The sequence below is a fragment of the Leptidea sinapis genome, chromosome Z (genome assembly GCF_905404315.1).
Source record: "Leptidea sinapis chromosome Z, ilLepSina1.1, whole genome shotgun sequence".
In the NCBI taxonomy this organism is placed as follows: domain Eukaryota; kingdom Metazoa; phylum Arthropoda; class Insecta; order Lepidoptera; family Pieridae; genus Leptidea; species Leptidea sinapis.
In genome coordinates this window covers 7856944-7883918 of record NC_066312.1, presented here as the reverse complement: position 1 = coordinate 7883918, position 26975 = coordinate 7856944, and the positions used below count along the sequence as shown (strand labels likewise).

The 26975-nt window shown below is 33.7% G+C and overlaps 1 long non-coding RNA gene across 2 annotated transcripts; it reads left to right on the top strand.

Annotated features, from left to right (window-relative positions):
- Nucleotides 1-439: 439 nt before the first annotated feature.
- LOC126978310 (uncharacterized) lies at nt 440-25624 on the top strand. 2 transcript variants are annotated; one of them, XR_007732589.1, is made up of 7 exons: nt 440-485; nt 3098-3215; nt 4101-4185; nt 6266-6383; nt 7276-7360; nt 8288-11354; nt 15241-25624. It is a non-coding gene; the product is annotated as an uncharacterized LOC126978310 (long non-coding RNA). The 2 variants fall into 2 exon arrangements; XR_007732590.1 differs by having other exon boundaries at nt 448-485; nt 8288-13427; nt 17119-25624.
- The last annotated feature ends 1351 nt before the right edge of the window (nt 25625-26975 follow it).

Here is a 26975-nt window from a genome sequence, read left to right as displayed (position 1 = left end):
AATTGATACTCAAAATACATACCTTCTAAATACTGTGTTTCGAGTTTGATACCCACAAGTATATCTTATATTTTGATTATCTCTTGGGTTGGTCTTATTGTTTATATAATATTAATGTTTAGTTTATACTATAAGATTTTTAATACTAAGGCTATTATCATACGGGTAGTAGATGGCGGGCGTCATCAATCTGCTCAGTTTTAATTAGAATGAGAGACGTGTAATGGTGGGGGGAAACGGCGTCAGTAGCATAAGCGAACCTTCTGATTGGCGGTATAGCAGACTAAAATATTGATTTTATACCAAAGCTACCTACGCCAGGACGTCCGACATCTCTGGGCTCGATCTCAATTGTTCTATCGTTATCGAGTAGAGTGGTTGTGTTTAAACTTTGTGTCAATATTCAATACTTTATTACATTTAATTTATTTAAGTAACATATTCGTGACCATATTAGTGCCTGACTATCACCATAGAACATATTGGTAAGAATTTTCATTAATGTCTTTGTGCTCAGCAAATAGTTGTACATTGCGATTAGATGATGTTCGCTCTTATAGTCATGCTTGACGAATGTCTTTTATAGTCTTCTAGTTCTGATCATCTATCTTCTGCTATTTTGTTTTTTATTGTAAAGAAATAATTTGGTGCGCCATTTTAATTTGATACAATGGGTACGTAAGTACCATGAATGGCGCTTGCGCGAAATTATTGATTTTTTGTTGGTTCAACTCTCTGTTACTGGAATATTCTCGAAGCTATTTTATGTAGTTTGAAATTGATCAATTTATAGTCTCTATTTAGTCTTCTGCTTCTTACATTTCAGCTTATGCCATGCTTACTTGTTCTTATTATACAATAAATGTTTCTTGAGTGCATTATTTTATTAATAGCTACATAATTATTTTCAATGATTTTCGGAAACTTTAAAATCATCATATTTCTCCTGCAAATTTGATTTTATTTCGTATACAAGTCTGGTTTTATTGAGCCAAATGCGTATTGATTAATGACTGACATAAATTTATTACGATCAGCATACAAAAAGAGGATGTTTGTTCTTTTACATCCTTTGAAGCTTTTTGCACACTATTATTATGGCAATTTTAAATAAGTAGAAGCCAAAACAAACGACACCTTTTACCAATATACCACAGTGTGCTCACTAGTAAATGTTTAGTTCACATTTACTAAGCCATTACACTTTACACAATAAAAGGAGTTTAGTTCGCCATTTTGTTTGGATACAGTGAATACCTATATAGCAATTATGGCGCATGCGCTAAAATTATTGATCAACTCTACTCGTGAAATATTCTCGAAGCCCTATAGATAGATAAAGTTATATATACCGATTTGATACAGACTGAGGAGATTTTTGTAAAATATTAACAAATATTACTGCTGTGTGCTCACTAGTATTTACTAGGCTTAGCTTAGTTCACATTTACTAAGCCTTTTCATTTTACACAATTAAACAAAATTAGTTCGCCATTTTGTTTGGATACAGTGGATACTTACATAGCATGAATGGCGCATGCGCTAAAATTATTGATCACCTCTCTGCTCGTGGAATATTCTGTAATCCCTTTAGATAGCTAATGTTTAAGATACCGATATGATAGAGACACACGAGATTTTTGAAAAAATACAATTTCACAATTTATCGCTATGTATTCACTAGTAAATGCTTAGTTCACATTTACTAAGCCATTTCACTTTACAAAATTGAACGAGTTTAGTTCGCCATTTTGTTTGGATACAGTGGATACCTATATAGCATGAATGGCGCATGCGCTAAAATTATTGATCAACTCTTTGCTCGTGGAATATTCACGAAACCCTATAGATAGATAAAGTTACAGGTACCGATTTGATAAGGACTGAAGAGATTTTTGTAAATTAATTTCACAGTTTACCGCTGTGTGCTCACTAGAAATGCTTAATTCACATTCACTAAGCCATTACACTTTACACAATAAAAGGAGTTAAGTTCGCCATTTTGTTTGGATACAGTGAATACCTATATAGCCATTATGGTGCATGCGCTAAAATAATTGGTCAACTCTCTGCTCGTGAAATATAGATAGATAAAGTTATAGATACAGATTTTTTACTACAGACTGAAGAGATTTTTGTAAAATAATTACACAATTTACTGCTGTGTGCTCTCTAGTAAATGCTTAGTTCACATTTACTAAGCCGTTTCACTTTACACAATTAAACGAGTTAAGTTCGCCATTTTGTTTGGATACAGTAGATACCTATATAACATGAATGGCGCATGCGCTAAATTATTGATCAAATCTCTGCTCGTGGAATATTCTCGACGTCTTATAGATAGATAACGTTATAGATATCGATTTGATACAGACTCAGGAGATTTTTGCAAAATAATTTGACAATTTACCGCGATGTGCTCACTAGTAAATGCTTAGTTCACATTTACTAAGCCATTTCACTTTACACAATTAAACGAGTTTAGTCCGCCATTTTGTTTGGATACAGTGGATACCTATATAGCATGAATGGCGCATGCGCTAAGATTATTGATCACCTCTCTGCTCGTGGAATATTCTCTAATCCCTATAGATAGCTAACGTTTTAGATATCGATCTGAAAGAGACACATGAGATTTTTGTAAAAATTCAATTTCACAATTTATCGCTATGTATTCACTAGTAAATGATTAGTTCACAATTACGAAGCCATTACACTTTACACAATAAAAGGAGTTTAGTTCGCCATTTTGTTTGGATACAGTGAATACCTATATAGCATGAATGGCGCATGCGCTAAATTTATCGATCAACTCTCTGCTGAATATTCTCGACCCTCTATATATGAATAAAGTTATAGATACCGATTTGATACAGACACAGTAGATTTTTGTAAAATAATTTCACAATTTTCTACAAAATATGCTGTGAAGTTAATTTTGTTGAAAACTTACGCGGACGAAGTTGGGCAGAATGCAATGAATGTATGAAAAGACGGCAGAATACAATATAATTGTTGTAGATAGAGTCATGCTATTTTTTTGCCGTTATTTTAAATTAATTAAAGTTTAACTTTAAACATTGTATTGTTAAAACAGATGATTGAAGATCTTGACTCAGACGAGATGAAGTTACTGCATTGCAGAGGCCAAGCTCTTTACCAAGAGCCTGTTGGTTAGATGAACTCTTTGTTATCCTCTCTCCTCAGCTAATTAGGTACGTATTTATATTATTTTAATTTTTATTTCTATTTTTTATCACTCGATTTAATAAACTTGCCTAAAATTGCCGATTTAATAAATTATACGGTTTCTTGGTTTGTATTTTAGTATCTTGCAAATGAATTTTGAATGTGTTAACCTCGACCAATCAAACTGAAATCTTAGATACTGATTAATTGCAGTGCATTTTGCTGAAAAATTTACCTTAGAATCAGCTCTACATTAAGTAACTTTTCATTGGTTAAAAGTTTAGAGAACGCTCTCTTAATCTTATTTCAGCTTTAGTGTAGGTATTCCAGTAATAGCTTTTTTTATGGAAAAGGAGGACAAACGAGCGCACGGGTTATCTGGTGTTAAATGGTCACCGCCGCCCACAATCTCTTGCAACACCAGAGGAATCACAGGAGCGTTGCCGGCCTTTAAGGAAGCTGTACGTGCGTTCTTTGAAGGTACCAATGTCGTATCGTCCCGGAAACACCGCACAAGGAAGTTCATTCCACAGCTTTGTAGAACGTGGAAGAAAGCTCCTTGAAAACCGCACTGTGGAGGACCGCCACACATCCAGATGGTCGGGATGATATCCAATGATAGCTTGAAACATTTTTTCAAATAAAATTCAGATCTGATCGAGCATTTTTAGCACTGGTAGTGGGTGGCCATCCAACCAAGTGACCAACACACTACAGGATACGCACCTACCTAATATTTGCCTGTGATTCCTGGTGTTGTAATAAAGTTTAATCAGCGGTCATCACTCATCATCTGCATGTGACCAGTGCCTTCGTTTGACCTTCTATAGATTATTATAAATTAAAACCCATTTTTCACGCATTTCATGTGAGTCAAGTTTATTTTTTAATTTAAAAGCATACATTAACAGTGGACAATTCACGATCAATTATGAAGATATAGAAGCGACATTCACGCATCGGTCAGCGACGTGCAATACCAACAGCTTTTATCTGGTAAGTTTCTAGTAAATTTAAATATATAGTTCAGTCGAAGAAATGACACAGGAGGACGAAATAAATTACGCTTTAATGTTTTGCTTTATGACAGTAAGGATGAGACGTGAAGGTAAAAAAAACATTTGCCCAGTAATTTCACTAGCTACGACGCCCTTCAGACCGAAACACAATAATCTTTGCTAAGGGCGCCGTTACCCATAATCTAGCCGGCATCCTGTGCAAAGAAGCATCCCGCTGATAAATGCCCTTAATCGCCTCTTACGACACCTTGCATTCTTTTTATGCACCGAGGAAGCACAGAACAGATGATTTCATAATTTTAGACTTTGCGTATAAATATTCTGAATTCAGACAAATTAAGTACCAAAGTGAAATTTCTGTCGTAATACCCATTGGTTTTATTACTGCCCTTTGGTCAAATATATCGTAACTAATATAATAAATAAGAAAACGGATTTGCAATTTTTTGTCTGTTACTCGTTTCTTCCTTAACTACTCAACTGATTGGCTTGCAATGTTAAACACATATTTTGTCTGTGGTATATAAATGGATACAAGTTACATATACTGCCAAAGCGTAACTGAAAGACCGTGATTGTTGAGACGCTGACAACATAGCAAAATCTGATATATTGTCATACTAGCTAGCTGATCGTATAGTTGTTCTGTTTAAAATAAAAAAACTTTCGCGGTGGAATTTTGTAATGTCCATTCATAGCTGACCTCTACTCGGCGTAAGAAATATTCCAACCAAATTTGAATTCACTACGTCTTATGGTTCCAGATTTATCGTGATGAGTCATTACATAATAATAATTATAATACTGACACACTCTCACATAAATTATCTTGCCACAAAAATTTATTTATAAATATTTTTTCCAAATATTTAAGGTGCTATTAAGCTGTCAAGTTTGTTTTTTAATTTAAAAACATACATTCACAGTGGACAATTCACGATCAATTATGAAGATATACGAGGGATATTGTTCAGTCAAAGGAATGACACAGGAGGACGAAATAAATTACGCTTTAATGTTTTGCTTTACGACAGTAAGGACGAGACGTGCATATACAAGATATTTTTGTAAAATAATTTCACAATATACCGCTGTGTGCTCACTGGTAAATGCTTACTTCACATTTACTAATCCATTACACTGTACACAATAAAAGGAGTTTAGTTCGCCATTTTGTTTGGATACAGTGGATACCTATATAGCATGAATGGCGCATGCGCTAAATTATTGATGAAATCTCTGCTCGCGGAATATTCTCGACGTCCTATTGATGGATAACGTTAAAGATACCGATTTGATTGAGACACAAGAGATTTTTGTAAAATAATTTCACAATTTACCGCTGTGTGCTCACTAGTAAATGCTTAGTTCACATTTACTAAGCCATTTCACTTTACACAATAAAACGAGTTTAGTCCGCCATTTTGTTTGGATACAGTGGACACCTATAAAGCATGAATGGCGCATGCGCTAAAATTATTGATCACCTCTCTGCCCGTGGAATATTCTCTAATCCCTAGGGATAGATAAAGTTATACTCGTAGATACCGATTTGATACAGACACAAGAGATTTTTGCAAAATAATTTGACAATTAACCGCTGTGTGCTCACTGGTAAATGCTTAATTCACATTTACTAAGCCATTACTCTCTACATCATAAAAGATGTTTAGTTCGCCATTTTATTTGGATACAGTGAATACTTATATAGCAATTTAGGCGCATGCGCTAAAATTATTGATCAACTCTCTGCTCGTGGAACATTCTCGAAGCCCTAAAGGTAGATTAAGTTATAGATACTGATTTGATAGACACACAAGAGATTTTTGTAAAATGATTTTACAAATTTCTACACAATTTGCTATTTAGGTAATTTTGTTGAAAACTCAAAAGGACATGATAATTACGCGGACGAAGTTGGACAGAATACAATGATATTATAGTATTAAAAGAGGGCAGAATACAATATAATTTTTATAGATAGAGCCATGCCATTATTTTGGCCATTATTTTAAATTTATTAAAGTTTAACTTTAAACATTGTATTGTTAAAACAGATGATTGTAGATCAAGAGTCAGACGAGATGAAGTTATTAAATTGCAGAGGCCAAGCTCTTTACCAAGAGCCTGTTGGTTAGATGTACTCTTTGTAATCCTCTCTCCTCAGTTAATTAGGTACGTATCTTTTTTATTTAAACTCCTACTTCTATTTTTATATCACTTAATTTATTAAACTTTCGGTATCATACGGTTTCTTGGTATGTATTCTATTATCTTGCAAGAGAATTTTGAATGGGTTAACCTCGACCAATCGAACTGAAATCTTAGAAACTGATTAATTGCAGTGCATTTTGCTGAAAATTTACCTTAGAATCACCTCTACATTGAGTAACTTTTCATTGGTTAACAGTATAGAGTACGCTCTCTTAATCTTATTTCAGCTTTAGTGTAGGTATTCCAGTATTAGCTTTTTTTATGGAAAAGGAGGACATACGAGAGCACGGGTTATCTGGTGTTAAGTGGTCGCAGCCGCCCACATTCCCTTGCAACACCAGAGGTATCACAGGAGCATTGCCGGCCTTTAAGGAAGGTGTACGCGCATTGTTTGAAGGAACCCATGTCGTATCGTCCCGGAAACACCGCACAAGGAAGTTCATTCCACAGCTTTGTAGAACGTGGAAGAAAGCTCCTTGAAAACCGTACTGTGGAGGAGCTTGAAACATTTTCTCCCGTAAATTTCAGATTTGATCGAGCATTTTTAGCACTGGTAGTTGGTGGCCATCCAACCAAGTGACCAACTGAACAATGAAAACTGTAATTATATATTAATAGTAAATATTAACAATTAAATAATATCGTTATGAGTTCTTTAAAAAAAATGGACGCACCTACCTACCATGTTTCCTGTGATTCCTGGTGTTATGATAAAGTTTAATCAGCGGTCATCATCTGCATGTGACCAGTGCATTCGTTTGACCTTCTATATATTATTATAAATTAAAACCAATTTTTCGCTCACTTCATGTGAGTCAAGTTTATTTTTTAATTTAAAAACATACATTCACAGTGGACAATTCACGATCAATTATGAAGATATACAAGGGAAAGGCACGAGTCGATCGGCGGCGTGCAATACAAACAGCTTTTATCTGGTAAGTTTTTAGTAAATTTAAAGATATTGTTCAGTCGAATAAATGACACAGGAGGACGAAAGAAATTACGCTTTTATGTTTTGCTTTATGACAATAAGAACAAGATGTGCAGGACATTCAGCTGATGCTAATTGATATGCCCTGCACATTACAATGCAGTGGCGCTCAGAATTCTTGAAAAACTGAAAAATTCTGAGCGGTACTGCAATGGTGCTCCTCACATTGAGACATAAGATGTTAAGTCTCATTTGACCAGTAATTTTACTAGCTACGGCGCCCTTCAGACCGAAATACAATAATCCTTATCCTTTCGGCATCCTGTGCAAAGAAGCATCCCGCTGATAAATGCCCTTAATCGCCTCTTACGACACCCTGCATTCTTTTTATGCACCGAGGAAGCACAGAACAGATGATTTCATAATTTTAGACTTTGCGTATAAATATTCTGAATTCAGACAAATTAAGTACCAAAGTGAAATTTCTGTCGTAATACCCATTGGTTTTATTACTGCCCTTTGGTCAAATATATCGTAACTAATATAATAAATAAGAAAACGGATTTGTTATTTTTTTGTTTGTAACTCGTTTATTCCTTAACTACTCAACTGATTGGCTTGCAATGTTAAACACATATTTTGTCTGTGGTATATAAATGGATACAAGTTACATATACTGCCAAAGCGTAACTGAAAGACCGTGATTGTTGAGATGCTGACAACTTTCGACAAAATTTCGTAATGTCCATTCATAGCTGACCACTACTCGGTGTTAGAAATATTCCAACCAAATTTGAATTCCCTACGCCTTATGGTTCCAGATTTATCGTGATGAGTCATTACATTATAATAATTACAATACTGACACACTCTTACATAAATTATCTTGCCCCAAAAATGAATTCATTAATATTTTTTCCAAATATTTAAGGTGCTGACTTCAATTGAAGATTTGCCCGCATCAAGATACTGCAATGTAAGGAACCCTGCACTGCACCGTGTCATATTAACTACCTGTATTATTGATGAGGGACATAAATATATATTGATAATGACTCAAGATCTCCTCGCGATTGTCTTCGGAATGAGTTTTAGAATACTTCGGTCACATCGCAAGGAAGGACGATGGAAGACTTGAGAGACTGATTGTGGTCGGCAAAATAGATGAGAAGAGGCCCCGTGGACGCAGTCCAACACGATGGTCCAAACAGATCCGCTCCGCCCTCGACTCTACGGTTCACAATGCCTTTCACACCGCCAGAGACAGGAATAGATGGAGAGCGATCATACGAGAGAAAGTGATACAGAAAGGTGGTCACGACACTCAGTACTGAGGATTACGACGCAGGGAGGATTATTGATGAACAAATTGGTCGCATTTCCTAAATATTATGTTACTTAAGTGTTGGATTCTCCCGTCCTCCTACACTACATTTATTTTGCCATTACATTCGATGAGGGCAGAGTAGGAGTGGTCCTCATGGAGATAACCTTTGTTCAGGAGTGGACGACTTCCGGCCGATGATGATGACGTTAGTTAAAATTTGAATATATATATTGTATAATGTACTAAATGAAACACACTTACAGAGTGACATGGTATATTTTTATATAAATGTTATTGTTTTTATACATATTACTTACTATAAATCGCATAATAATCGCAAAGAAACAACAAATAATTCTTTTCACACATATTAATATGCGAATACTAATTTCACTAGCTATAACTTACTACTACTAGTAGTAAACGATACAATGTTACTATGCTAATGGATTGTATTTAAATAAAATCGATTTACTACAGAATAAATGTTAGTAGTATGAGGGTAGATTGTATTCTACTAGTAATAATTGTAGTAGTTGTACTCTATAACAACCGATCTGTACAAATATATCGTTCTCTTATAAAAAAAAGGATTGTGTGGTTTTATGAAACCACGGTAAAAGTGAAACTTTTTTTCACATTATAGACATTTAACTAAAATTTTTTGGAATAATATTCCTGGGTATAAAAATCGCTTTATCAATCTTAATTTAATACTTGGAAAAATGGAATGATAATGGGAAATAATGAAAATAGACTAAGTCTCAAACTAATATTTTTATTGAACTCTGTGACTTAACCTGGTTATTGATTGAAAAGGATTAAAAATGATGAAATTTTAATACTTTTGAATACTTTCAATTCTTTTTGATGTATATATAAATATACAGTTTACATGGGGTGACTGATTCCCAATACTTTTTAATCTTTAATCAGGGAGAGTACGACATACATAATACTTAACCATTATTTAGATTATATACACATACTAAAAAACAAACAAAATAGCGCGGGACACTGGCACGAATGAGTAATACACCACACGGTGAGCTGGTGCGAACTATAGGCGTCGCCCGACCGTCACGCGACATGCAACACACAGACGAAAATGTTTGAGACGATCAAATAAAAGTTTCTTTCCTAAAAGACCTGTATCGCTCCTATGATGAGCGGCCACTGGGTGAGGTGACAAGTACGCTCATTTTTCTTTGTCTTTAAATCATACGCAAATATTTAAACAAACATCCTCCATTAATTATTGGGACAAATTTAATGTGACGTTGCAAGGAGTAAGTGAAATAAAAAATCAGTTCGTTATTTTCCAAAATATTATCTGGTAGTTTTCATAAAAAGTCATACCCCTCGCAGCGAAAGTTCTGGCGTAGGACGTGACGAACCCACCGCCCACAGCTGTTATATCTTGGTCAAGAAGGTATAACAGCTGCGCAGTCAGTCCGTACCCTCTCATTCTTTGTGGCACTCTCTTAACAAACAATTTTCACAAAATTCAAAAACTAATGTTGTCTTAAAGAACGATATAACAACAATCTGCCATAAATTTAATGAGTGTAACTGTCAATCTCCTACTTAACAGATTTTTCCCCCGTATTTTGAATTTTATGAAAATTGTTATCAGGGTACTAAAATGTATGATATGCCACGACATTATTTATAAATTATTTTTACAGTTATGTGTTATCCAATGTTAATAAATTGTACTTACTACACTATGTACGATATATACCCTCTAAAATATGTTTACAAACAATATTAAGTAGTGTTATGTTATACGATAACTTTCATGAAATATTCCTTACATGGATACTTTCTTTTGTATTTGAGTCTTGGGTAATTTTTAACGATACGTGTCAATTAGCTTTTTGTAAAATTTGATTTTAATTAAAGACACGGCAATACTTCAAGCCGGCCCACATTCTAGCGCTGAACAAAGCGCAGGTCCGGCCACACATGGAGTATTGCTGTCATCTCTGGTCTGGCGCACCCCAGTGTCAGCTCGATCCAATTGACCGCGTGCAACGCAGGGCAGCTCGAATTGTCGGGGACCCAGTGCTCTGTGAACGGCTGGATCACTTGGCGTTGCGCAGAGCCGTCGCTTCATTGTGTGTCTTCTACCGCATTTATCACGTGGAATGTTCCGAAGAGCTATTTAACCTGATTAACCTGAATGATGCAGTAGATTGTGGGCGGCGGTGATCACTTAACGTACGCTCGTTTTTCCTGCTATTCCATAATAAAAAAGACAAACCAACTGATTCTTCTATTCAGCGACAACATTAAAACAAACGACTTCATATTCGTAAAAAATATATATTTTTTTGCAATAGTATATACTTTCAAAAGGGATTTCAACAGATATAGATATTAAAATGACCGCTTGTGTTATTTCACAGAGAACACAACGCATATAGTTCTGTCTTTTAAATAATTGACACGTATTTAATACCATTACTTTCGATTACTTTTTTTTGTAAGAAGTTCTCATAAGTTTAATGAAGTTTTGCTTATCATTTATTACCATCTTGCTATAGAGCCGTGTATCACACTAGTGCGATACACTGTTCTTAGTATTTCCAAAATATGTAAGGTGGAGGAATTTTGGGCTGACCATTTGATGCGTGTGGAGCGCGCATCAAGTAGAGCCAGGTAGGAGGTCTGTAATTATCGATACGAATCAAGCATTATTATAGATTTTATATTTATGTGTGATGATCTTAACCCAGACTTTAATCATTATTTTAAATATTTGTAAGTACTTATTGTTAACCCAACAACAATCTTAAGATATAATATTATGTGACTGTATGTAAAATACCTGCACGAAGTTGTTATAAGTCAGTTAAAGGTATATATATTATTTAAATGGACGTAATTTTTATCGTATTAAATTACACGGGGAAACTTATATTGAAATAAGTTTCAAAGTGGTTATATTAAAAAGACAATTTCAGTTTTATGTTTGGCAATTTTTGATACGATGGCAGACACTGTGGCACCTTTATGTGAAATAGTCAATAGATGATATAAAATTAAAATGTTCTTATTGATACACATACAAAAAATATATTCTTCAGTATATAAAATAAAATCTAAAAGTACGGCATATAGAGTATTATCGGACTGAATAAAATTATCTTGTAGACGGTTGTTAAGTAAATTAAACATATATAGTTAATATTCGCAAGAAGTTAAAATAAATGTTTTGAAAAATGCAAAAATAGAAGAATAATTTTCAAAAGACAAAAATTGAAGAAGGATTTCTATAGTAATAAGGCAGAATAGATGAAACATAATATTATTAATATCCAATTTAAAACTAAGAATTAAACAAAAGTAACAATTAGAAAGAATGCTGAAAAAAAAGAATTTCACTTGCACACAGAGATACAAATGCTAGATACAGCAATAAACAAGATCTAGTTTCAATCAAGGCAAGGGACGCTCAATGTAATAATATGGCTGGATCTCAACGAACAGTCGGGTAAAAGCAATGTGAGCAAAAATATAAACTTTTCATCTAGATATGTTATTTTTTTAATATGCGTATTGTTTGAAAGAATGTCGCATTGACCTGTAAATGCCTCTTCACGATGATTTTTATGGCATACAATTTTTGCGTGAAATTGGATAGGAGTTTGTCTCTTTTAGTAACGTGAAAGATTCAAATCCTGACTGTACGGTGAGCTCCATCCATATTATTGAATCTTGAGCTCCCTTTCCATGTTTGGAACTAGATCTTGTTGATTGCTATATCTAGCCTACGTTTATCTAGGTACTTGTTGAATTCTTCTGTTTTTGTTTTTGTGTTTTTTATTTTTGTTATTCTTTATTTGAACTGGATAGAAAGCCTATTCTGCTTCATCTATTCTATCAATATACACGAGAAACCAATTTTTTAATTATTTTTCTGTACCATTTGTTCTACGTCATTTACAATTTTCAAATATTTTCATATACTCCTTTTCCAAAAATACTTTTTCTTTAATTTTCTTATAATACTACTACTACTTTGTATATTTTATTTGATTTTTAACAATATTTAATAATTTATGATTTATTTTAATTTTGGATAATATATTAAAGGTACGTGTTTCTATTTATAATAAAATCGTTCATTTGTGTCTAATATCGTATTTTTTCCCATAAGTTTTACAAACTTTGCCATCTACTAAACAATTACCATTCATCACGAATACTTCAAAGTTTTGAAATTTTAGCACTTGTAATATTTTTAGTTTATATTTTTCTATATATCTGAATTCGAATCAAGCTACGCCCTTTTATATAATAAGATAATCATATCTTATATATAAAAACTATGTATTCAGTTATTATGTACAGTGACAGAAGGTATCTTAAGTTTATTGTTGGATTAATAATATGTACAAATGAATGAAATACTATGATGTCGTGAGGCTTAAAATAATGATGCACCAAGGTATAAAACTATAAAATTGTTTGGATCATGTCAAATATTTGAGAGCTCCAACCCCGCACCACAAAGTGGGCCCCAGGCAGCGAATGGGCTACCTTTTAAATCTCTCCACCTCCCTGCCTACGGGCTCCCAGCTATGCAGTGCACTGAGGTTGAAATTCATAGTATTGACTATGCTTGCTTGTCAGTTTGCGAGTCCGCTGCTGCTTGCTTGTGGTACTTTGCTATGTAGCTCACCCTTGGAGTAATGCGTGAGCGTGACCTTGTCGGGGTGGGAGGGCTTATGCTCAGGTCTTCCAGCTGACTCCAGCGGATACTCTGGGCAACTAACGAGGAGCTCAACCCAAGCTAAAGTATAAAATATCGTGCTGATGGCTGAATGGCACTGGGGTTGGAATACGGTGTCATGAACGATCTCCTTGAGGCGCCTGCGGGCACCCCATGGTAATTAAACTCCAGGCATGCGAGATTGCCGGGTGTTAATGATAATGTAATAAGTATTAAATATGACAACACGTTATGGAATCTATTACGTAGCGCCTGTTGTAATCATAATACTGGTAATAATTATAATATAGATATAATATTAGCACTTGAATGGATCAACGTATTAAAACTGACTTGTAAGTCTACACTAATCATCGATTACTACCTTTATTCTGTAAGTTTACTTTATTTTATCAAGTATAAATATGAAGATGTTTTTTCTTTACCTTTTATAATAATATGATTAATTGTATAATTATAAGTGGAGACACCATCACCGTTTACTCGCAGCGGAAGTACTGGCGTAGGACGTGACGAACCCACCGCCCACAGCTGTTATATCTTGGTCAAGAAGGTATAACAGCTGCGCAGTCAGTCAGTACCCTCTCGTTCTTTGTGGCACTCTCTTAACAAACAATTTTCACAAAAATCAAAAACTAATGTAGTCTTGAACAAGGATAAGAAACAATCTGCCTTAAAATTAATGAGTGTAACTGTCACTCTCCTACTTAACAGATTTTTTCCACGTATTTTGAATTTTATGGAAATTGTTATCAGGGTACTAAAATGTATGATATGCCACGACATTATTTATAAAATATTTTTACAGTTATGTGTTATCCAATGTTAATAAATTGTACTGTACTACACTATGTACGATATATACCCTCTAAAATATGTTTACAAACAATATTAAGTAGTGTTATGTTATACGATAACTCTCATGAAATATGCCTCACATGGATACTTTTCTTTTGTATTTGAGTCTTGGGTAATTTTTAACGATACGTGTCAATTAGCTTTTTGTAAAATTTGATTTTAATTAAAGACACGGCAATACTTCAAGCCGGCCCACATTCTAGCGCTGAACGAAGCGCAGGTCCGGCCACACATGGAGTATTGCTGTCATCTCTGGTCTGGCGCACCCCAGTATCAGCTCGATCCAATTGACCGCGTGCAACGCAGGGCAGCTCGAATTGTCGGGGACCCAGTGCTCTGTGAACGGCTGGATCACTAGGCGTTGCGCAGAGCCGTCGCTTCATTGTGTGTCTTCTACCGCATTTATCACGTGGAATGTTCCGAAGAGCTATTTAACCTGATTAACCTGAATGATGCAGTAGATTGTGGGCGGCGGTGATCACTTAAGAACAGGTGACCCGTACGCTCGTTTGTCCTGCTATTCCATAAAAAAAAGACAAACCAGTTGATTATCTTACTTCTTCTATTCAGACACAACATTAAAACAAACGACTTCATATTCGTAAAAAATATATATTTTTTTGCAATAGTATATACTTTTAAAAGGGGTTTCAACAGATATAGATATTAAAACGGCCGCTTGTGTTATTTCACAGAGAACACAACGCATATAGTTCTGTCTTTTAAATAATTGACACGTATTTAATACCATTACTTTCGATTATTTATTTTGTAAGAAGTTCTCATAAGTTTAATGAAGTTTTGCTTATCATTTATTACCATCTTGCTATAGAGCCGTGTATCACACTAGTGAGTGCGATACACTGATCTTAGTATTTCCAAAATATGTAAGGTGGAGGAATTTTGGGCTGACCATTTGATGCGTGTGGAGCGCGCATCAAGTAGAGCCAGGTAGGAGCTCTGTAAGTATCGATACATTATTATAGATTTTATATTTATGTGTGATGATCTTAACCCAGACTTTAATCATTATTTTAAATATTTGTAAGTACTTATTGTTAACCCAACAACAATCTTAAGATATAATATTATGTGACTGTATGTAAAATACCTGCACGAAGTTGTTATAAGTCAGTAAAGGTATATATATTATTTAAATGGACGTAATTTTTATAGTATTTAATTACACGGGGAAACTTATATTGAAATAAGTTTCAAAGTGGTTATATTAAAAAGACAATATCAGTTTTATGTTTGGCAATTTTTGATACGATGGCAGACACTGTGGCACCTTTATGTGAAATAGTCAATAGATGATATAAAATTAAAATGTTCTTATTGATACACATACAAAAAATATATTCTTCAGTATATAAAATAAAATCTAAAAGTACGGCATATAGAGTATTATCGGACTGAATAAAATTATCTTGTAGACGGTTGTTAAGTAAATTAAACATATATAGTTAATATTCGCAAGAAGTTAAAATAAATGTTTTGAAAAATGCAAAAATAGAAGAATAATTTTCAAAAGACAAAAATTGAAGAAGGATTTCTATAGTAATAAGGCAGAATAGATGAAACATAATATTATTAATATCCAATCTAAAAACTAAGAATTAAACAAAAGTAACAATTAGAAAGAATGCTGAAAAAACAGAATTTCACTTGCACACAGAGATACAAATGCTAGATACAGCAATAAACAAGATCTAGTTTCAATCAAGGCAAGGGACGCTCAATGTAATAATATGGCTGGATCTCAACGAACAGTCGGGTAAGAGCAATGTGAGCAAAAATATAAACTTTTCATCTAGATATGTTATTTTTTTAATATGCGTTTTGTTTGAAAGAATGTCGCATTGACCTGTAAATGCCTCTTCACGATGATTTTTATGGCATACAATTTTTGCGTGAAATTGGATAGGAGTTTGTCTCTTTTAGTAACGTGAAAGATTCAAATCCTGACTGTACGGTGAGCTCCATCCATATTATTGAATCTTGAGCTCCCTTTCCATGTTTGGAACTAGATCTTGTTGATTGCTATATCTAGCCTACGTTTATCTAGGTACTTGTTGAATTCTTCTGTTTTTGTTTTTGTGTTTTTTATTTTTGTTATTCTTTATTTGAACTGGATAGAAAGCCTATTCTGCTTCATCTATTCTATCAATGTACACGAGAAACCAATTTTTTAATTATTTTTCTGTACCTTTTGTTCTACGTCATTTACAATTTTCAAATATTTTCATATACTCCTTTTCCAAAAATACTTTTTCTTTAATTTTCTTATAATACTACTACTACTTTGTATATTTTATTTGATTTTTAACAATATTTAATAATTTATGATTTATTTTAATTTTGAATAATATATTAAAGGTACGTGTTTCTATTTATAATAAAATCGTTCATTTGTGTCTAATATCGTATTTTTTCCCATAAGTTTTACAAACTTTGCCATCTACTAAACAATTACCAATCATCACGAATACTTCTAAGTTTTGAAATTTTAGCACTTGTAATATTTTTAGTTTATATTTTTCTATATATCTGAATTCGAATCAAGCTACGCCCTTTTATATAATAAGATAATCATATCTTATATATAACAACTATGTATTCAGTTATTATGTACAGTGACAGAAGGTATCTTAAGTTTATTGTTGGATTAATAATATGTACAAATGAATGAAATACTATGATGTCGTGAGGCTTAAAATAATGATGCACCAAGGTATAAAAACGGTGCTGCTTGCTTGTGGTACTTTGCTATGTAGCTCACCCTTGGAGTAATGCGTGAGCGTGACCTTGTCGGGGTGGGAGGGCTTATGCTCAGGTCTTCCAGCTGACTCCAGCGGATACTATGGGCAACTAACGAGGAGCTCAACCCAAGCTAAAGTATAAAATATCGTGCTGATGGCTGAATGGCACTGGGGTTGGAATACGGTGTCATGAACGATCTCCTTGAGGCGCCTGCGGGCACCCCATGGTAATTAAACTCCAGGCATGCGAGATTGCCGGGTGTTAATGATAATGTAATCAGTATTAAATATGACAACACGTTATGGAATCTATTACGTAGCGCCTGTTGTAATCATAATACTGGTAATAATTATAATATAGATATAATATTAGCACTTGAATGGATCAACGTATTAAAACTGACTTGTAAGTCTACACTAATCATCGATTACTACCTTTATTCTGTAAGTTTACTTTATTTTATCAAGTATAAATATGAAGATGTTTTTTCTTTACCTTTTATAATAATATGATTAATTGTATAATTATAAGTGGAGACACCATCACCGTTTACTCGCAGCGGAAGTACTGGCGTAGGACGTGACGAACCCACCGCCCACAGCTGTTATATCTTGGTCAAGAAGGTATAACAGCTGCGCAGTCAGTCAGTACCCTCTCGTTCTTTGTGGCACTCTCTTAACAAACAATTTTCACAAAAATCAAAAACTAATGTAGTCTTGAACAAGGATAAGAAACAATCTGCCTTAAAATTAATGAGTGTAACTGTCACTCTCCTACTTAACAGATTTTTTCCACGTATTTTGAATTTTATGGAAATTGTTATCAGGGTACTAAAATGTATGATATGCCACGACATTATTTATAAATTATTTTTACAGTTATGTGTTATCCAATGTTAATAAATTGTACTGTACTACACTATGTACGATATATACCCTCTAAAATATGTTTACAAACAATATTAAGTAGTGTTATGTTATACGATAACTCTCATGAAATATGCCTCACATGGATACTTTTCTTTTGTATTTGAGTCTTGGGTAATTTTTAACGATACGTGTCAATTAGCTTTTTGTAAAATTTGATTTTAATTAAAGACACGGCAATACTTCAAGCCGGCCCACATTCTAGCGCTGAACGAAGCGCAGGTCCGGCCACACATGGAGTATTGCTGTCATCTCTGGTCTGGCGCACCCCAGTATCAGCTCGATCCAATTGACCGCGTGCAACGCAGGGCAGCTCGAATTGTCGGGGACCCAGTGCTCTGTGAACGGCTGGATCACTAGGCGTTGCGCAGAGCCGTCGTTTCATTGTGTGTCTTCTACCGCATTTATCACGTGGAATGTTCCGAAGAGCTATTTAACCTGATTAACCTGAATGATGCAGTAGATTGTGGGCGGCGGTGATCACTTAACAACAGGTGACCCGTACGCTCGTTTTTCCTGCTATTCCATGATAAAAAAAGACAAACCAGTTGATTCTTCTATTCGGCGACAACATTAAAACAAACGACTTCATATTCGTAAAAAATATATATTTTTTTGCAATAGTATATACTTTTAAAAGGGGTTTCAACAGATATAGATATTAAAACGGCCGCTTGTGTTATTTCACAGAGAACACAACGCATATAGTTCTGTCTTTTAAATAATTGACACGTATTTAATACCATTACTTTCGATTATTTATTTTGTAAGAAGTTCTCATAAGTTTAATGAAGTTTTGCTTATCATTTATTACCATCTCGCTATAGAGCCGTGTATCACACTAGTGCGATACACTGTTCTTAGTATTTCCAAAATATGTAAGGTGGAGGAATTTTGGGCTGACCATTTGATGCGTGTGGAGCGCGCATCAAGTAGAGCCAGGTAGGAGCTCTGTAAGTATCGATACATTATTATAGATTTTATATTTATGTGTGATGATCTTAACCCAGACTTTAATCATTATTTTAAATATTTGTAAGTACTTATTGTTAACCCAACAACAATCTTAAGATATAATATTATGTGACTGTATGTAAAATACCTGCACGAAGTTGTTATAAGTCAGTTAAAGGTATATATATTATTTAAATGGACGTAATTTTTATCGTATTAAATTACACGGGGAAACTTATATTGAAATAAGTTTCAAAGTGGTTATATTAAAAAGACAATATCAGTTTTATGTTTGGCAATTTTTGATACGATGGCAGACACTGTGGCACCTTTATGTGAAATAGTCAATAGATGATATAAAATTAAAATGTTCTTATTGATACACATACAAAAAATATATTCTTCAGTATATAAAATAAAATCTAAAAGTACGGCATATAGAGTATTATCGGACTGAATAAAATTATCTTGTAGACGGTTGTTAAGTAAATTAAACATATATAGTTAATATTCGCAAGAAGTTAAAATAAATGTTTTGAAAAATGCAAAAATAGAAGAATAATTTTCAAAAGACAAAAATTGAAGAAGGATTTCTATAGTAATAAGGCAGAATAGATGAAACATAATATTATTAATATCCAATTTAAAACTAAGAATTAAACAAAAGTAACAATTAGAAAGAATGCTGAAAAAATAGAATTTCACTTGCACACAGAGATACAAATGCTAGATACAGCAATAAACAAGATCTAGTTTCAATCAAGGCAAGGGACGCTCAATGTAATAATATGGCTGGATCTCAACGAACAGTCGGGTAAAAGCAATGTGAGCAAAAATATAAACTTTTCATCTAGATATGTTATTTTTTTAATATGCGTATTGTTTGAAAGAATGTCGCATTGACCTGTAAATGCCTCTTCACGATGATTTTTATGGCATACAATTTTTGCGTGAAATTGGATAGGAGTTTGTCTCTTTTAGTAACGTGAAAGATTAAAATCCTGACTGTACGGTGAGCTCCATCCATATTATTGAATCTTGAGCTCCCTTTCCATGTTTGGAACTAGATCTTGTTGATTGCTATATCTAGCCTACGTTTATCTAGGTACTTGTTGAATTCTTCTGTTTTTGTTTTTGTGTTTTTTATTTTTGTTATTCTTTATTTGAACTGGATAGAAAGCCTATTCTGCTTCATCTATTCTATCAATATACACGAGAAACCAATTTTTTAATTATTTTTCTGTACCATTTGTTCTACGTCATTTACAATTTTCAAATATTTTCATATACTCCTTTTCCAAAAATACTTTTTCTTTAATTTTCTTATAATACTACTACTACTTTGTATATTTTATTTGATTTTTAACAATATTTAATAATTTATGATTTATTTTAATATTGGATAATATATTAAAGGTACGTGTTTCTATTTATAATAAAATCGTTCATTCGTGTCTAATATCGTATTTTGTCCCATAAGTTTTACAAACTTTGCCATCTACTAAACAATTACCAATCATCACGAATACTTCAAAGTTTTGAAATTTTAGCACTTGTAATATTTTTAGTTTATATTTTTCTATATATCTGAATTCGAATCAAGCTACGCCCTTTTATATAAAAAGATAATCATATCTTATATATAAAAACTATGTATTCAGTTATTATGTACAGTGACAGAAGGTATCTTAAGTTTATTGTTGGATTAATAATATGTACAAATGAATGAAATACTATGATGTCGTGAGGCTTAAAATAATGATGCACCAAGGTATAAAACTATAAAATTGTTTGGATCATGTCAAATATTTGAGAGCTCCAACCCCGCACCACAAAGTGGGCCCCAGGCAGCGAATGGGCTACCTTTTAAATCTCTCCACCTCCCTGCCTACGGGCTCCCAGCTATGCAGTGCACTGAGGTTGAAATTCATAGTATTGTCTATGCTTGCTTGTCAGTTTGCGAGTCCGCTGCTGCTTGCTTGTGGTACTTTGCTATGTAGCTCACCCTTGGAGTAATGCGTGAGCGTGACCTTGTCGGGGTGGGAGGGCTTATGCTCAGGTCTTCCAGCTGACTCCAGCGGATACTATGGGCAACTAACGAGGAGCTCAACCCAAGCTAAAGTATAAAATATCGTGCTGATGGCTGAATGGCACTGGGGTTGGAATACGGTGTCATGAACGATCTCCTTGAGGCGCCTGCGGGCACCCCATGGTAATTAAACTCCAGGCATGCGAGATTGCCGGGTGTTAATGATAATGTAATAAGTATTAAATATGACAACACGTTATGGAATCTATTACGTAGCGCCTGTTGTAATCATAATACTGGTAATAATTATAATATAGATATAATATTAGCACTTGAATGGATCAACGTATTAAAACTGACTTGTAAGTCTACACTAATCATCGATTACTACCTTTATTCTGTAAGTTTACTTTATTTTATCAAGTATAAATATGAAGATGTTTTTTCTTTACCTTTTATAATAATATGATTAATTGTATAATTATAAGTGGAGACACCATCACCGTTTACTCGCAGCGGAAGTACTGGCGTAGGACGTGACGAACCCACCGCCCACAGCTGTTATATCTTGGTCAAGAAGGTATAACAGCTGCGCAGTCAGTCAGTACCCTCTCGTTCTTTGTGGCACTCTCTTAACAAACAATTTTCACAAAAATCAAAAACTAATGTAGTCTTGAACAAGGATAAGAAACAATCTGCCTTAAAATTAATGAGTGTAACTGTCACTCTCCTACTTAACAGATTTTTTCCACGTATTTTGAATTTTATGGAAATTGTTATCAGGGTACTAAAATGTATGATATGCCACGACATTATTTATAAAATATTTTTACAGTTATGTGTTATCCAATGTTAATAAATTGTACTGTACTACACTATGTACGATATATACCCTCTAAAATATGTTTACAAACAATATTAAGTAGTGTTATGTTATACGATAACTCTCATGAAATATGCCTCACATGGATACTTTTCTTTTGTATTTGAGTCTTGGGTAATTTTTAACGATACGTGTCAATTAGCTTTTTGTAAAATTTGATTTTAATTAAAGACACGGCAATACTTCAAGCCGGCCCACATTCTAGCGCTGAACGAAGCGCAGGTCCGGCCACACATGGAGTATTGCTGTCATCTCTGGTCTGGCGCACCCCAGTATCAGCTCGATCCAATTGACCGCGTGCAACGCAGGGCAGCTCGAATTGTCGGGGACCCAGTGCTCTGTGAACGGCTGGATCACTAGGCGTTGCGCAGAGCCGTCGTTTCATTGTGTGTCTTCTACCGCATTTATCACGTGGAATGTTCCGAAGAGCTATTTAACCTGATTAACCTGAATGATGCAGTAGATTGTGGGCGGCGGTGATCACTTAACAACAGGTGACCCGTACGCTCGTTTTTCCTGCTATTCCATGATAAAAAAAGACAAACCAGTTGATTCTTCTATTCGGCGACAACATTAAAACAAACGACTTCATATTCGTAAAAAATATATATTTTTTTGCAATAGTATATACTTTTAAAAGGGGTTTCAACAGATATAGATATTAAAACGGCCGCTTGTGTTATTTCACAGAGAACACAACGCATATAGTTCTGTCTTTTAAATAATTGACACGTATTTAATACCATTACTTTCGATTACTTTTTTTTGTAAGAAGTTCTCATAAGTTTAATGAAGTTTTGCTTATCATTTATTACCATCTTGCTATAGAGCCGTGTATCACACTAGTGCGATACACTGTTCTTAGTATTTCCAAAATATGTAAGGTGGAGGAATTTTGGGCTGACCATTTGATGCGTGTGGAGCGCGCATCAAGTAGAGCCAGGTAGGAGGTCTGTAATTATCGATACGATTCAAGCATTATTATAGATTTTATATTTATGTGTGATGATCTTAACCCAGACTTTAATCATTATTTTAAATATTTGTAAGTACTTATTGTTAACCCAACAACAATCTTAAGATATAATATTATGTGACTGTATGTAAAATACCTGCACGAAGTTGTTATAAGTCAGTTAAAGGTATATATATTATTTAAATGGACGTAATTTTTATCGTATTAAATTACACGGGGAAACTTATATTGAAATAAGTTTCAAAGTGGTTATATTAAAAAGACAATATCAGTTTTATGTTTGGCAATTTTTGATACGATGGCAGACACTGTGGCACCTTTATGTGAAATAGTCAATAGATGATATAAAATTAAAATGTTCTTATTGATACACATACAAAAAATATATTCTTCAGTATATAAAATAAAATCTAAAAGTACGGCATATAGAGTATTATCGGACTGAATAAAATTATCTTGTAGACGGTTGTTAAGTAAATTAAACATATATAGTTAATATTCGCAAGAAGTTAAAATAAATGTTTTGAAAAATGCAAAAATAGAAGAATAATTTTCAAAAGACAAAAATTGAAGAAGGATTTCTATAGTAATAAGGCAGAATAGATGAAACATAATATTATTAATATCCAATTTAAAACTAAGAATTAAACAAAAGTAACAATTAGAAAGAATGCTGAAAAAATAGAATTTCACTTGCACATAGAGATACAAATGCTAGATACAGCAATAAACAAAATCTAGTTTCAATCAAGGCAAGGGACGCTCAATGTAATAATATGCCTGGATCTCAACGAACAGTCGGGTAAAAGCAATGTGAGCAAAAATATAAACTTTTCATCTAGATATGTTATTTTTTTAATATGCGTTTTGTTTGAAAGAATGTCGCATTGACCTGTAAATGCCTCTTCACGATGATTTTTATGGCATACAATTTTTGCGTGAAATTGGATAGGAGTTTGTCTCTTTTAGTAACGTGAAAGATTAAAATCCTGACTGTACGGTGAGCTCCATCCATATTATTGAATCTTGAGCTCCCTTTCCATGTTTGGAACTAGATCTTGTTGATTGCTATATCTAGCCTACGTTTATCTAGGTACTTGTTGAATTCTTCTGTTTCTGTTTTTGTGTTTTTTATTTTTGTTATTCTTTATTGGAACTGGATAGAAAGGCTATTCTGCTTCATCTATTCTATCATTGTACACGAGAAACCAATTTTTTAATTATTTTTCTGTACCATTTATTCTACGTCATTTACAATTTTCAAATATTTTCATATACTCCTTTTCCAAAAATACTTTTTCTTTAATTTTCTTATAATACTACTACTACTTTGTATATTTTATTTGATTTTTAACAATATTTAATAATTTATGATTTATTTTAATTTTGAATAATATATTAAAGGTACGTTTTTCTATTTATAATAAAATCGTTCATTTGTGTCTAATATCGTATTTTTTCCCATAAGTTTTACAAACTTTGCCATCAACTAAACAATTACCAATCATCACGAATACTTCTAGGTTTTGAAATTTTAGCACTTCTAATAGTTTTAGTTTATATTTTTCTAAATATCTAAATTCGATCAAGCTATTCCCTTGTCAATAATAAGATAATCATATCTTATATATAAAAACTATGTATTTAGTTATTATGTACAGTGACAGAAGGTATCTTAAGTTTATTGTTGGAATAATAATATGTACAAATGAATGATGTCGTGAGGCTTAAAATAATGATGCACCAAGGTATAAAACTATAAAATTGTTTGGATCATGTCAAATATTTGAGAGCTCCAACCCCGCACCACAAAGTGGGCCCCAGGCAGCGAATGGGCTACCTTTTAAATCTCTCCACCTCCCTGCCTACGGGCTCCCAGCTATGCAGTGCACTGAGGTTGAAATTCATAGTATTGACTATGCTTGCTTGTCAGTTTGCGAGTCCGCTGCTGCTTGCTTGTGGTACTTTGCTATGTAGCTCACCCTTGGAGTAATGCGTGAGCGTGACCTTGTCGGGGTGGGAGGGCTTATGCTCAGGTCTTCCAGCTGACTCCAGCGGATACTCTGGGCAACTAACGAGGAGCTCAACCCAAGCTAAAGTATAAAATATCGTGCTGATGGCTGAATGGCACTGGGGTTGGAATACGGTGTCATGAACGATCTCCTTGAGGCGCCTGCGGGCACCCCATGGTAATTAAACTCCAGGCATTCGAGATTGCCGGGGGTTAATGATAATGCAATCAGTATTAAATATGACAACACGTTATGGGGTCTATTACGTAGCGCCTGTTGTAATCATTATACTGGTAATAAAAATAATAATAATACAATATAGTGCTAATATTAAATTTATATTATTTTTATTCTAATTAAATTTGATTTATTTTATATGTTTTTCAGAAAAAAAAACTTAAGGATGTTTTTTTCTTATCATATGTGAATCATTCCCGCTTATATATTTTATTTTCTGTGACATTAAGCTCTCCAATGATTAATGGTATTTGTAATCTGACCACCTATATAATATGATAATTATGATAAAGTTGTGATGTGTACTTATGAACCTATAAGCATTTTTCAATTGTAAAGTCATATCAGTCAGTCAATCATAAGGAATGCGGAATGTGTCATTAAATTTATATTTTTCTGTACAAGTACCGGTATTATATATAATGATAATAACTTTATTGAATATGTTGTGTTTATGTTTCATGTAATCTATGTGTTTTTAATAATTTCAAAAGATTGACGAATCAAATATTATTGTCATAGCTATAAGTAACTCGAAAAATAAAATGCTTGAATATAAAAACTTTGTTTATTCCATGATACAATAACGCCGCGTAGAATTTGAATTCACGCAGCCTGCTTATAAAGAGTGAGAACTATAACAGAAATAATAGGTTAATACTGCAGCTTTTTCATTTGCTTTACTATTTGGTGGCAAAATGAAACTTGTCTCTGTGACGTCAGCATCAATTTAACGCGAGAAATTTTTCTTGAAATGTTTTTTATGAGTTTCGAGTTATTTAGGTCAACAAGAAAGTTAAGACAGACTACGATTGGCCTTTAACTATAAAACCCCATCCCTTGCCACGGCTTACAACTAACTTAACTTACAACTTAATGAGCTTAAACATGGTTGCATTAGTCTCACCCATGATGTGCGTGAGGGACGGCCTTCTAAGGCGACAACTAAAAATAGCACCAGTGCTGTGCAGACTGTTATAAAAGTCTGATAAATGAGTGACCAATCAGCAGATACGGATAAACTTAGGCATCGGTATGAGTCAAGTGTACAAAATCCTCCATGAACAAGAAAGTTGTGGAAAAAGCTTCCTCCTGTTTCCGGGACGATACGACATGGGTACCTTCAAAAAAAGTGCGTACACCTTCCTTGAGAATGTGGGCGGTGGTACACTCGATTGACTTTCTTTTATAAAAAAAATTCTGTTTAAGTCCTCTTGGTACTCTCATAATGAAACTGGATATACTCAACAGAAACTGACCTTCGAATTATTTTAAGAAACTAAATCACCCAATTTTTATGTTAAGAGTAGCTATGAAACGATTTTGTTTTCGAACTACCCTATAAAATTTTATTTTACTTATTATTTCGACAAAATCAGTTTTACTTTGTAACTGGTCGTACATCTTATCAAATTTAGTGGACTAGAATCCCTTATCCAACTACTGATGTTAGAATGGATACGAGAAATAGAGTATAGGGTATAGAAATTACAAGTAAAGCGAAATCTAATAACCTTTATATTAAAGTAAACTACCGTCACTTTTATAAATATATTTATTAAGACATGAAGCTGCATCGGTTCGTAAAGGAGTTTGGACTTGGGGAGAAGAACCGATAAGAAAGTCCCAGCTCTTTTGAAATAGAATATTACAAAATATAATGTACAACATACATCCGACAAGTTAAGGAATCTTTAATAAAATGTAAAATAACACTTACTAGCCTCATTTACTATTCACATTGGGTGAAGCTATTAGATTATTAAAAGATAATAATGAGAGATAATAGAATAATATTATAATGAATTATAATTATAAGTACTTAACTGCGATGTGTCCGTTCGGTGCGGCAGCTACGAGCCAAATGTGACTAAGCACCACTGCGCTACACTAACGAAACTTTAGTAGACTTA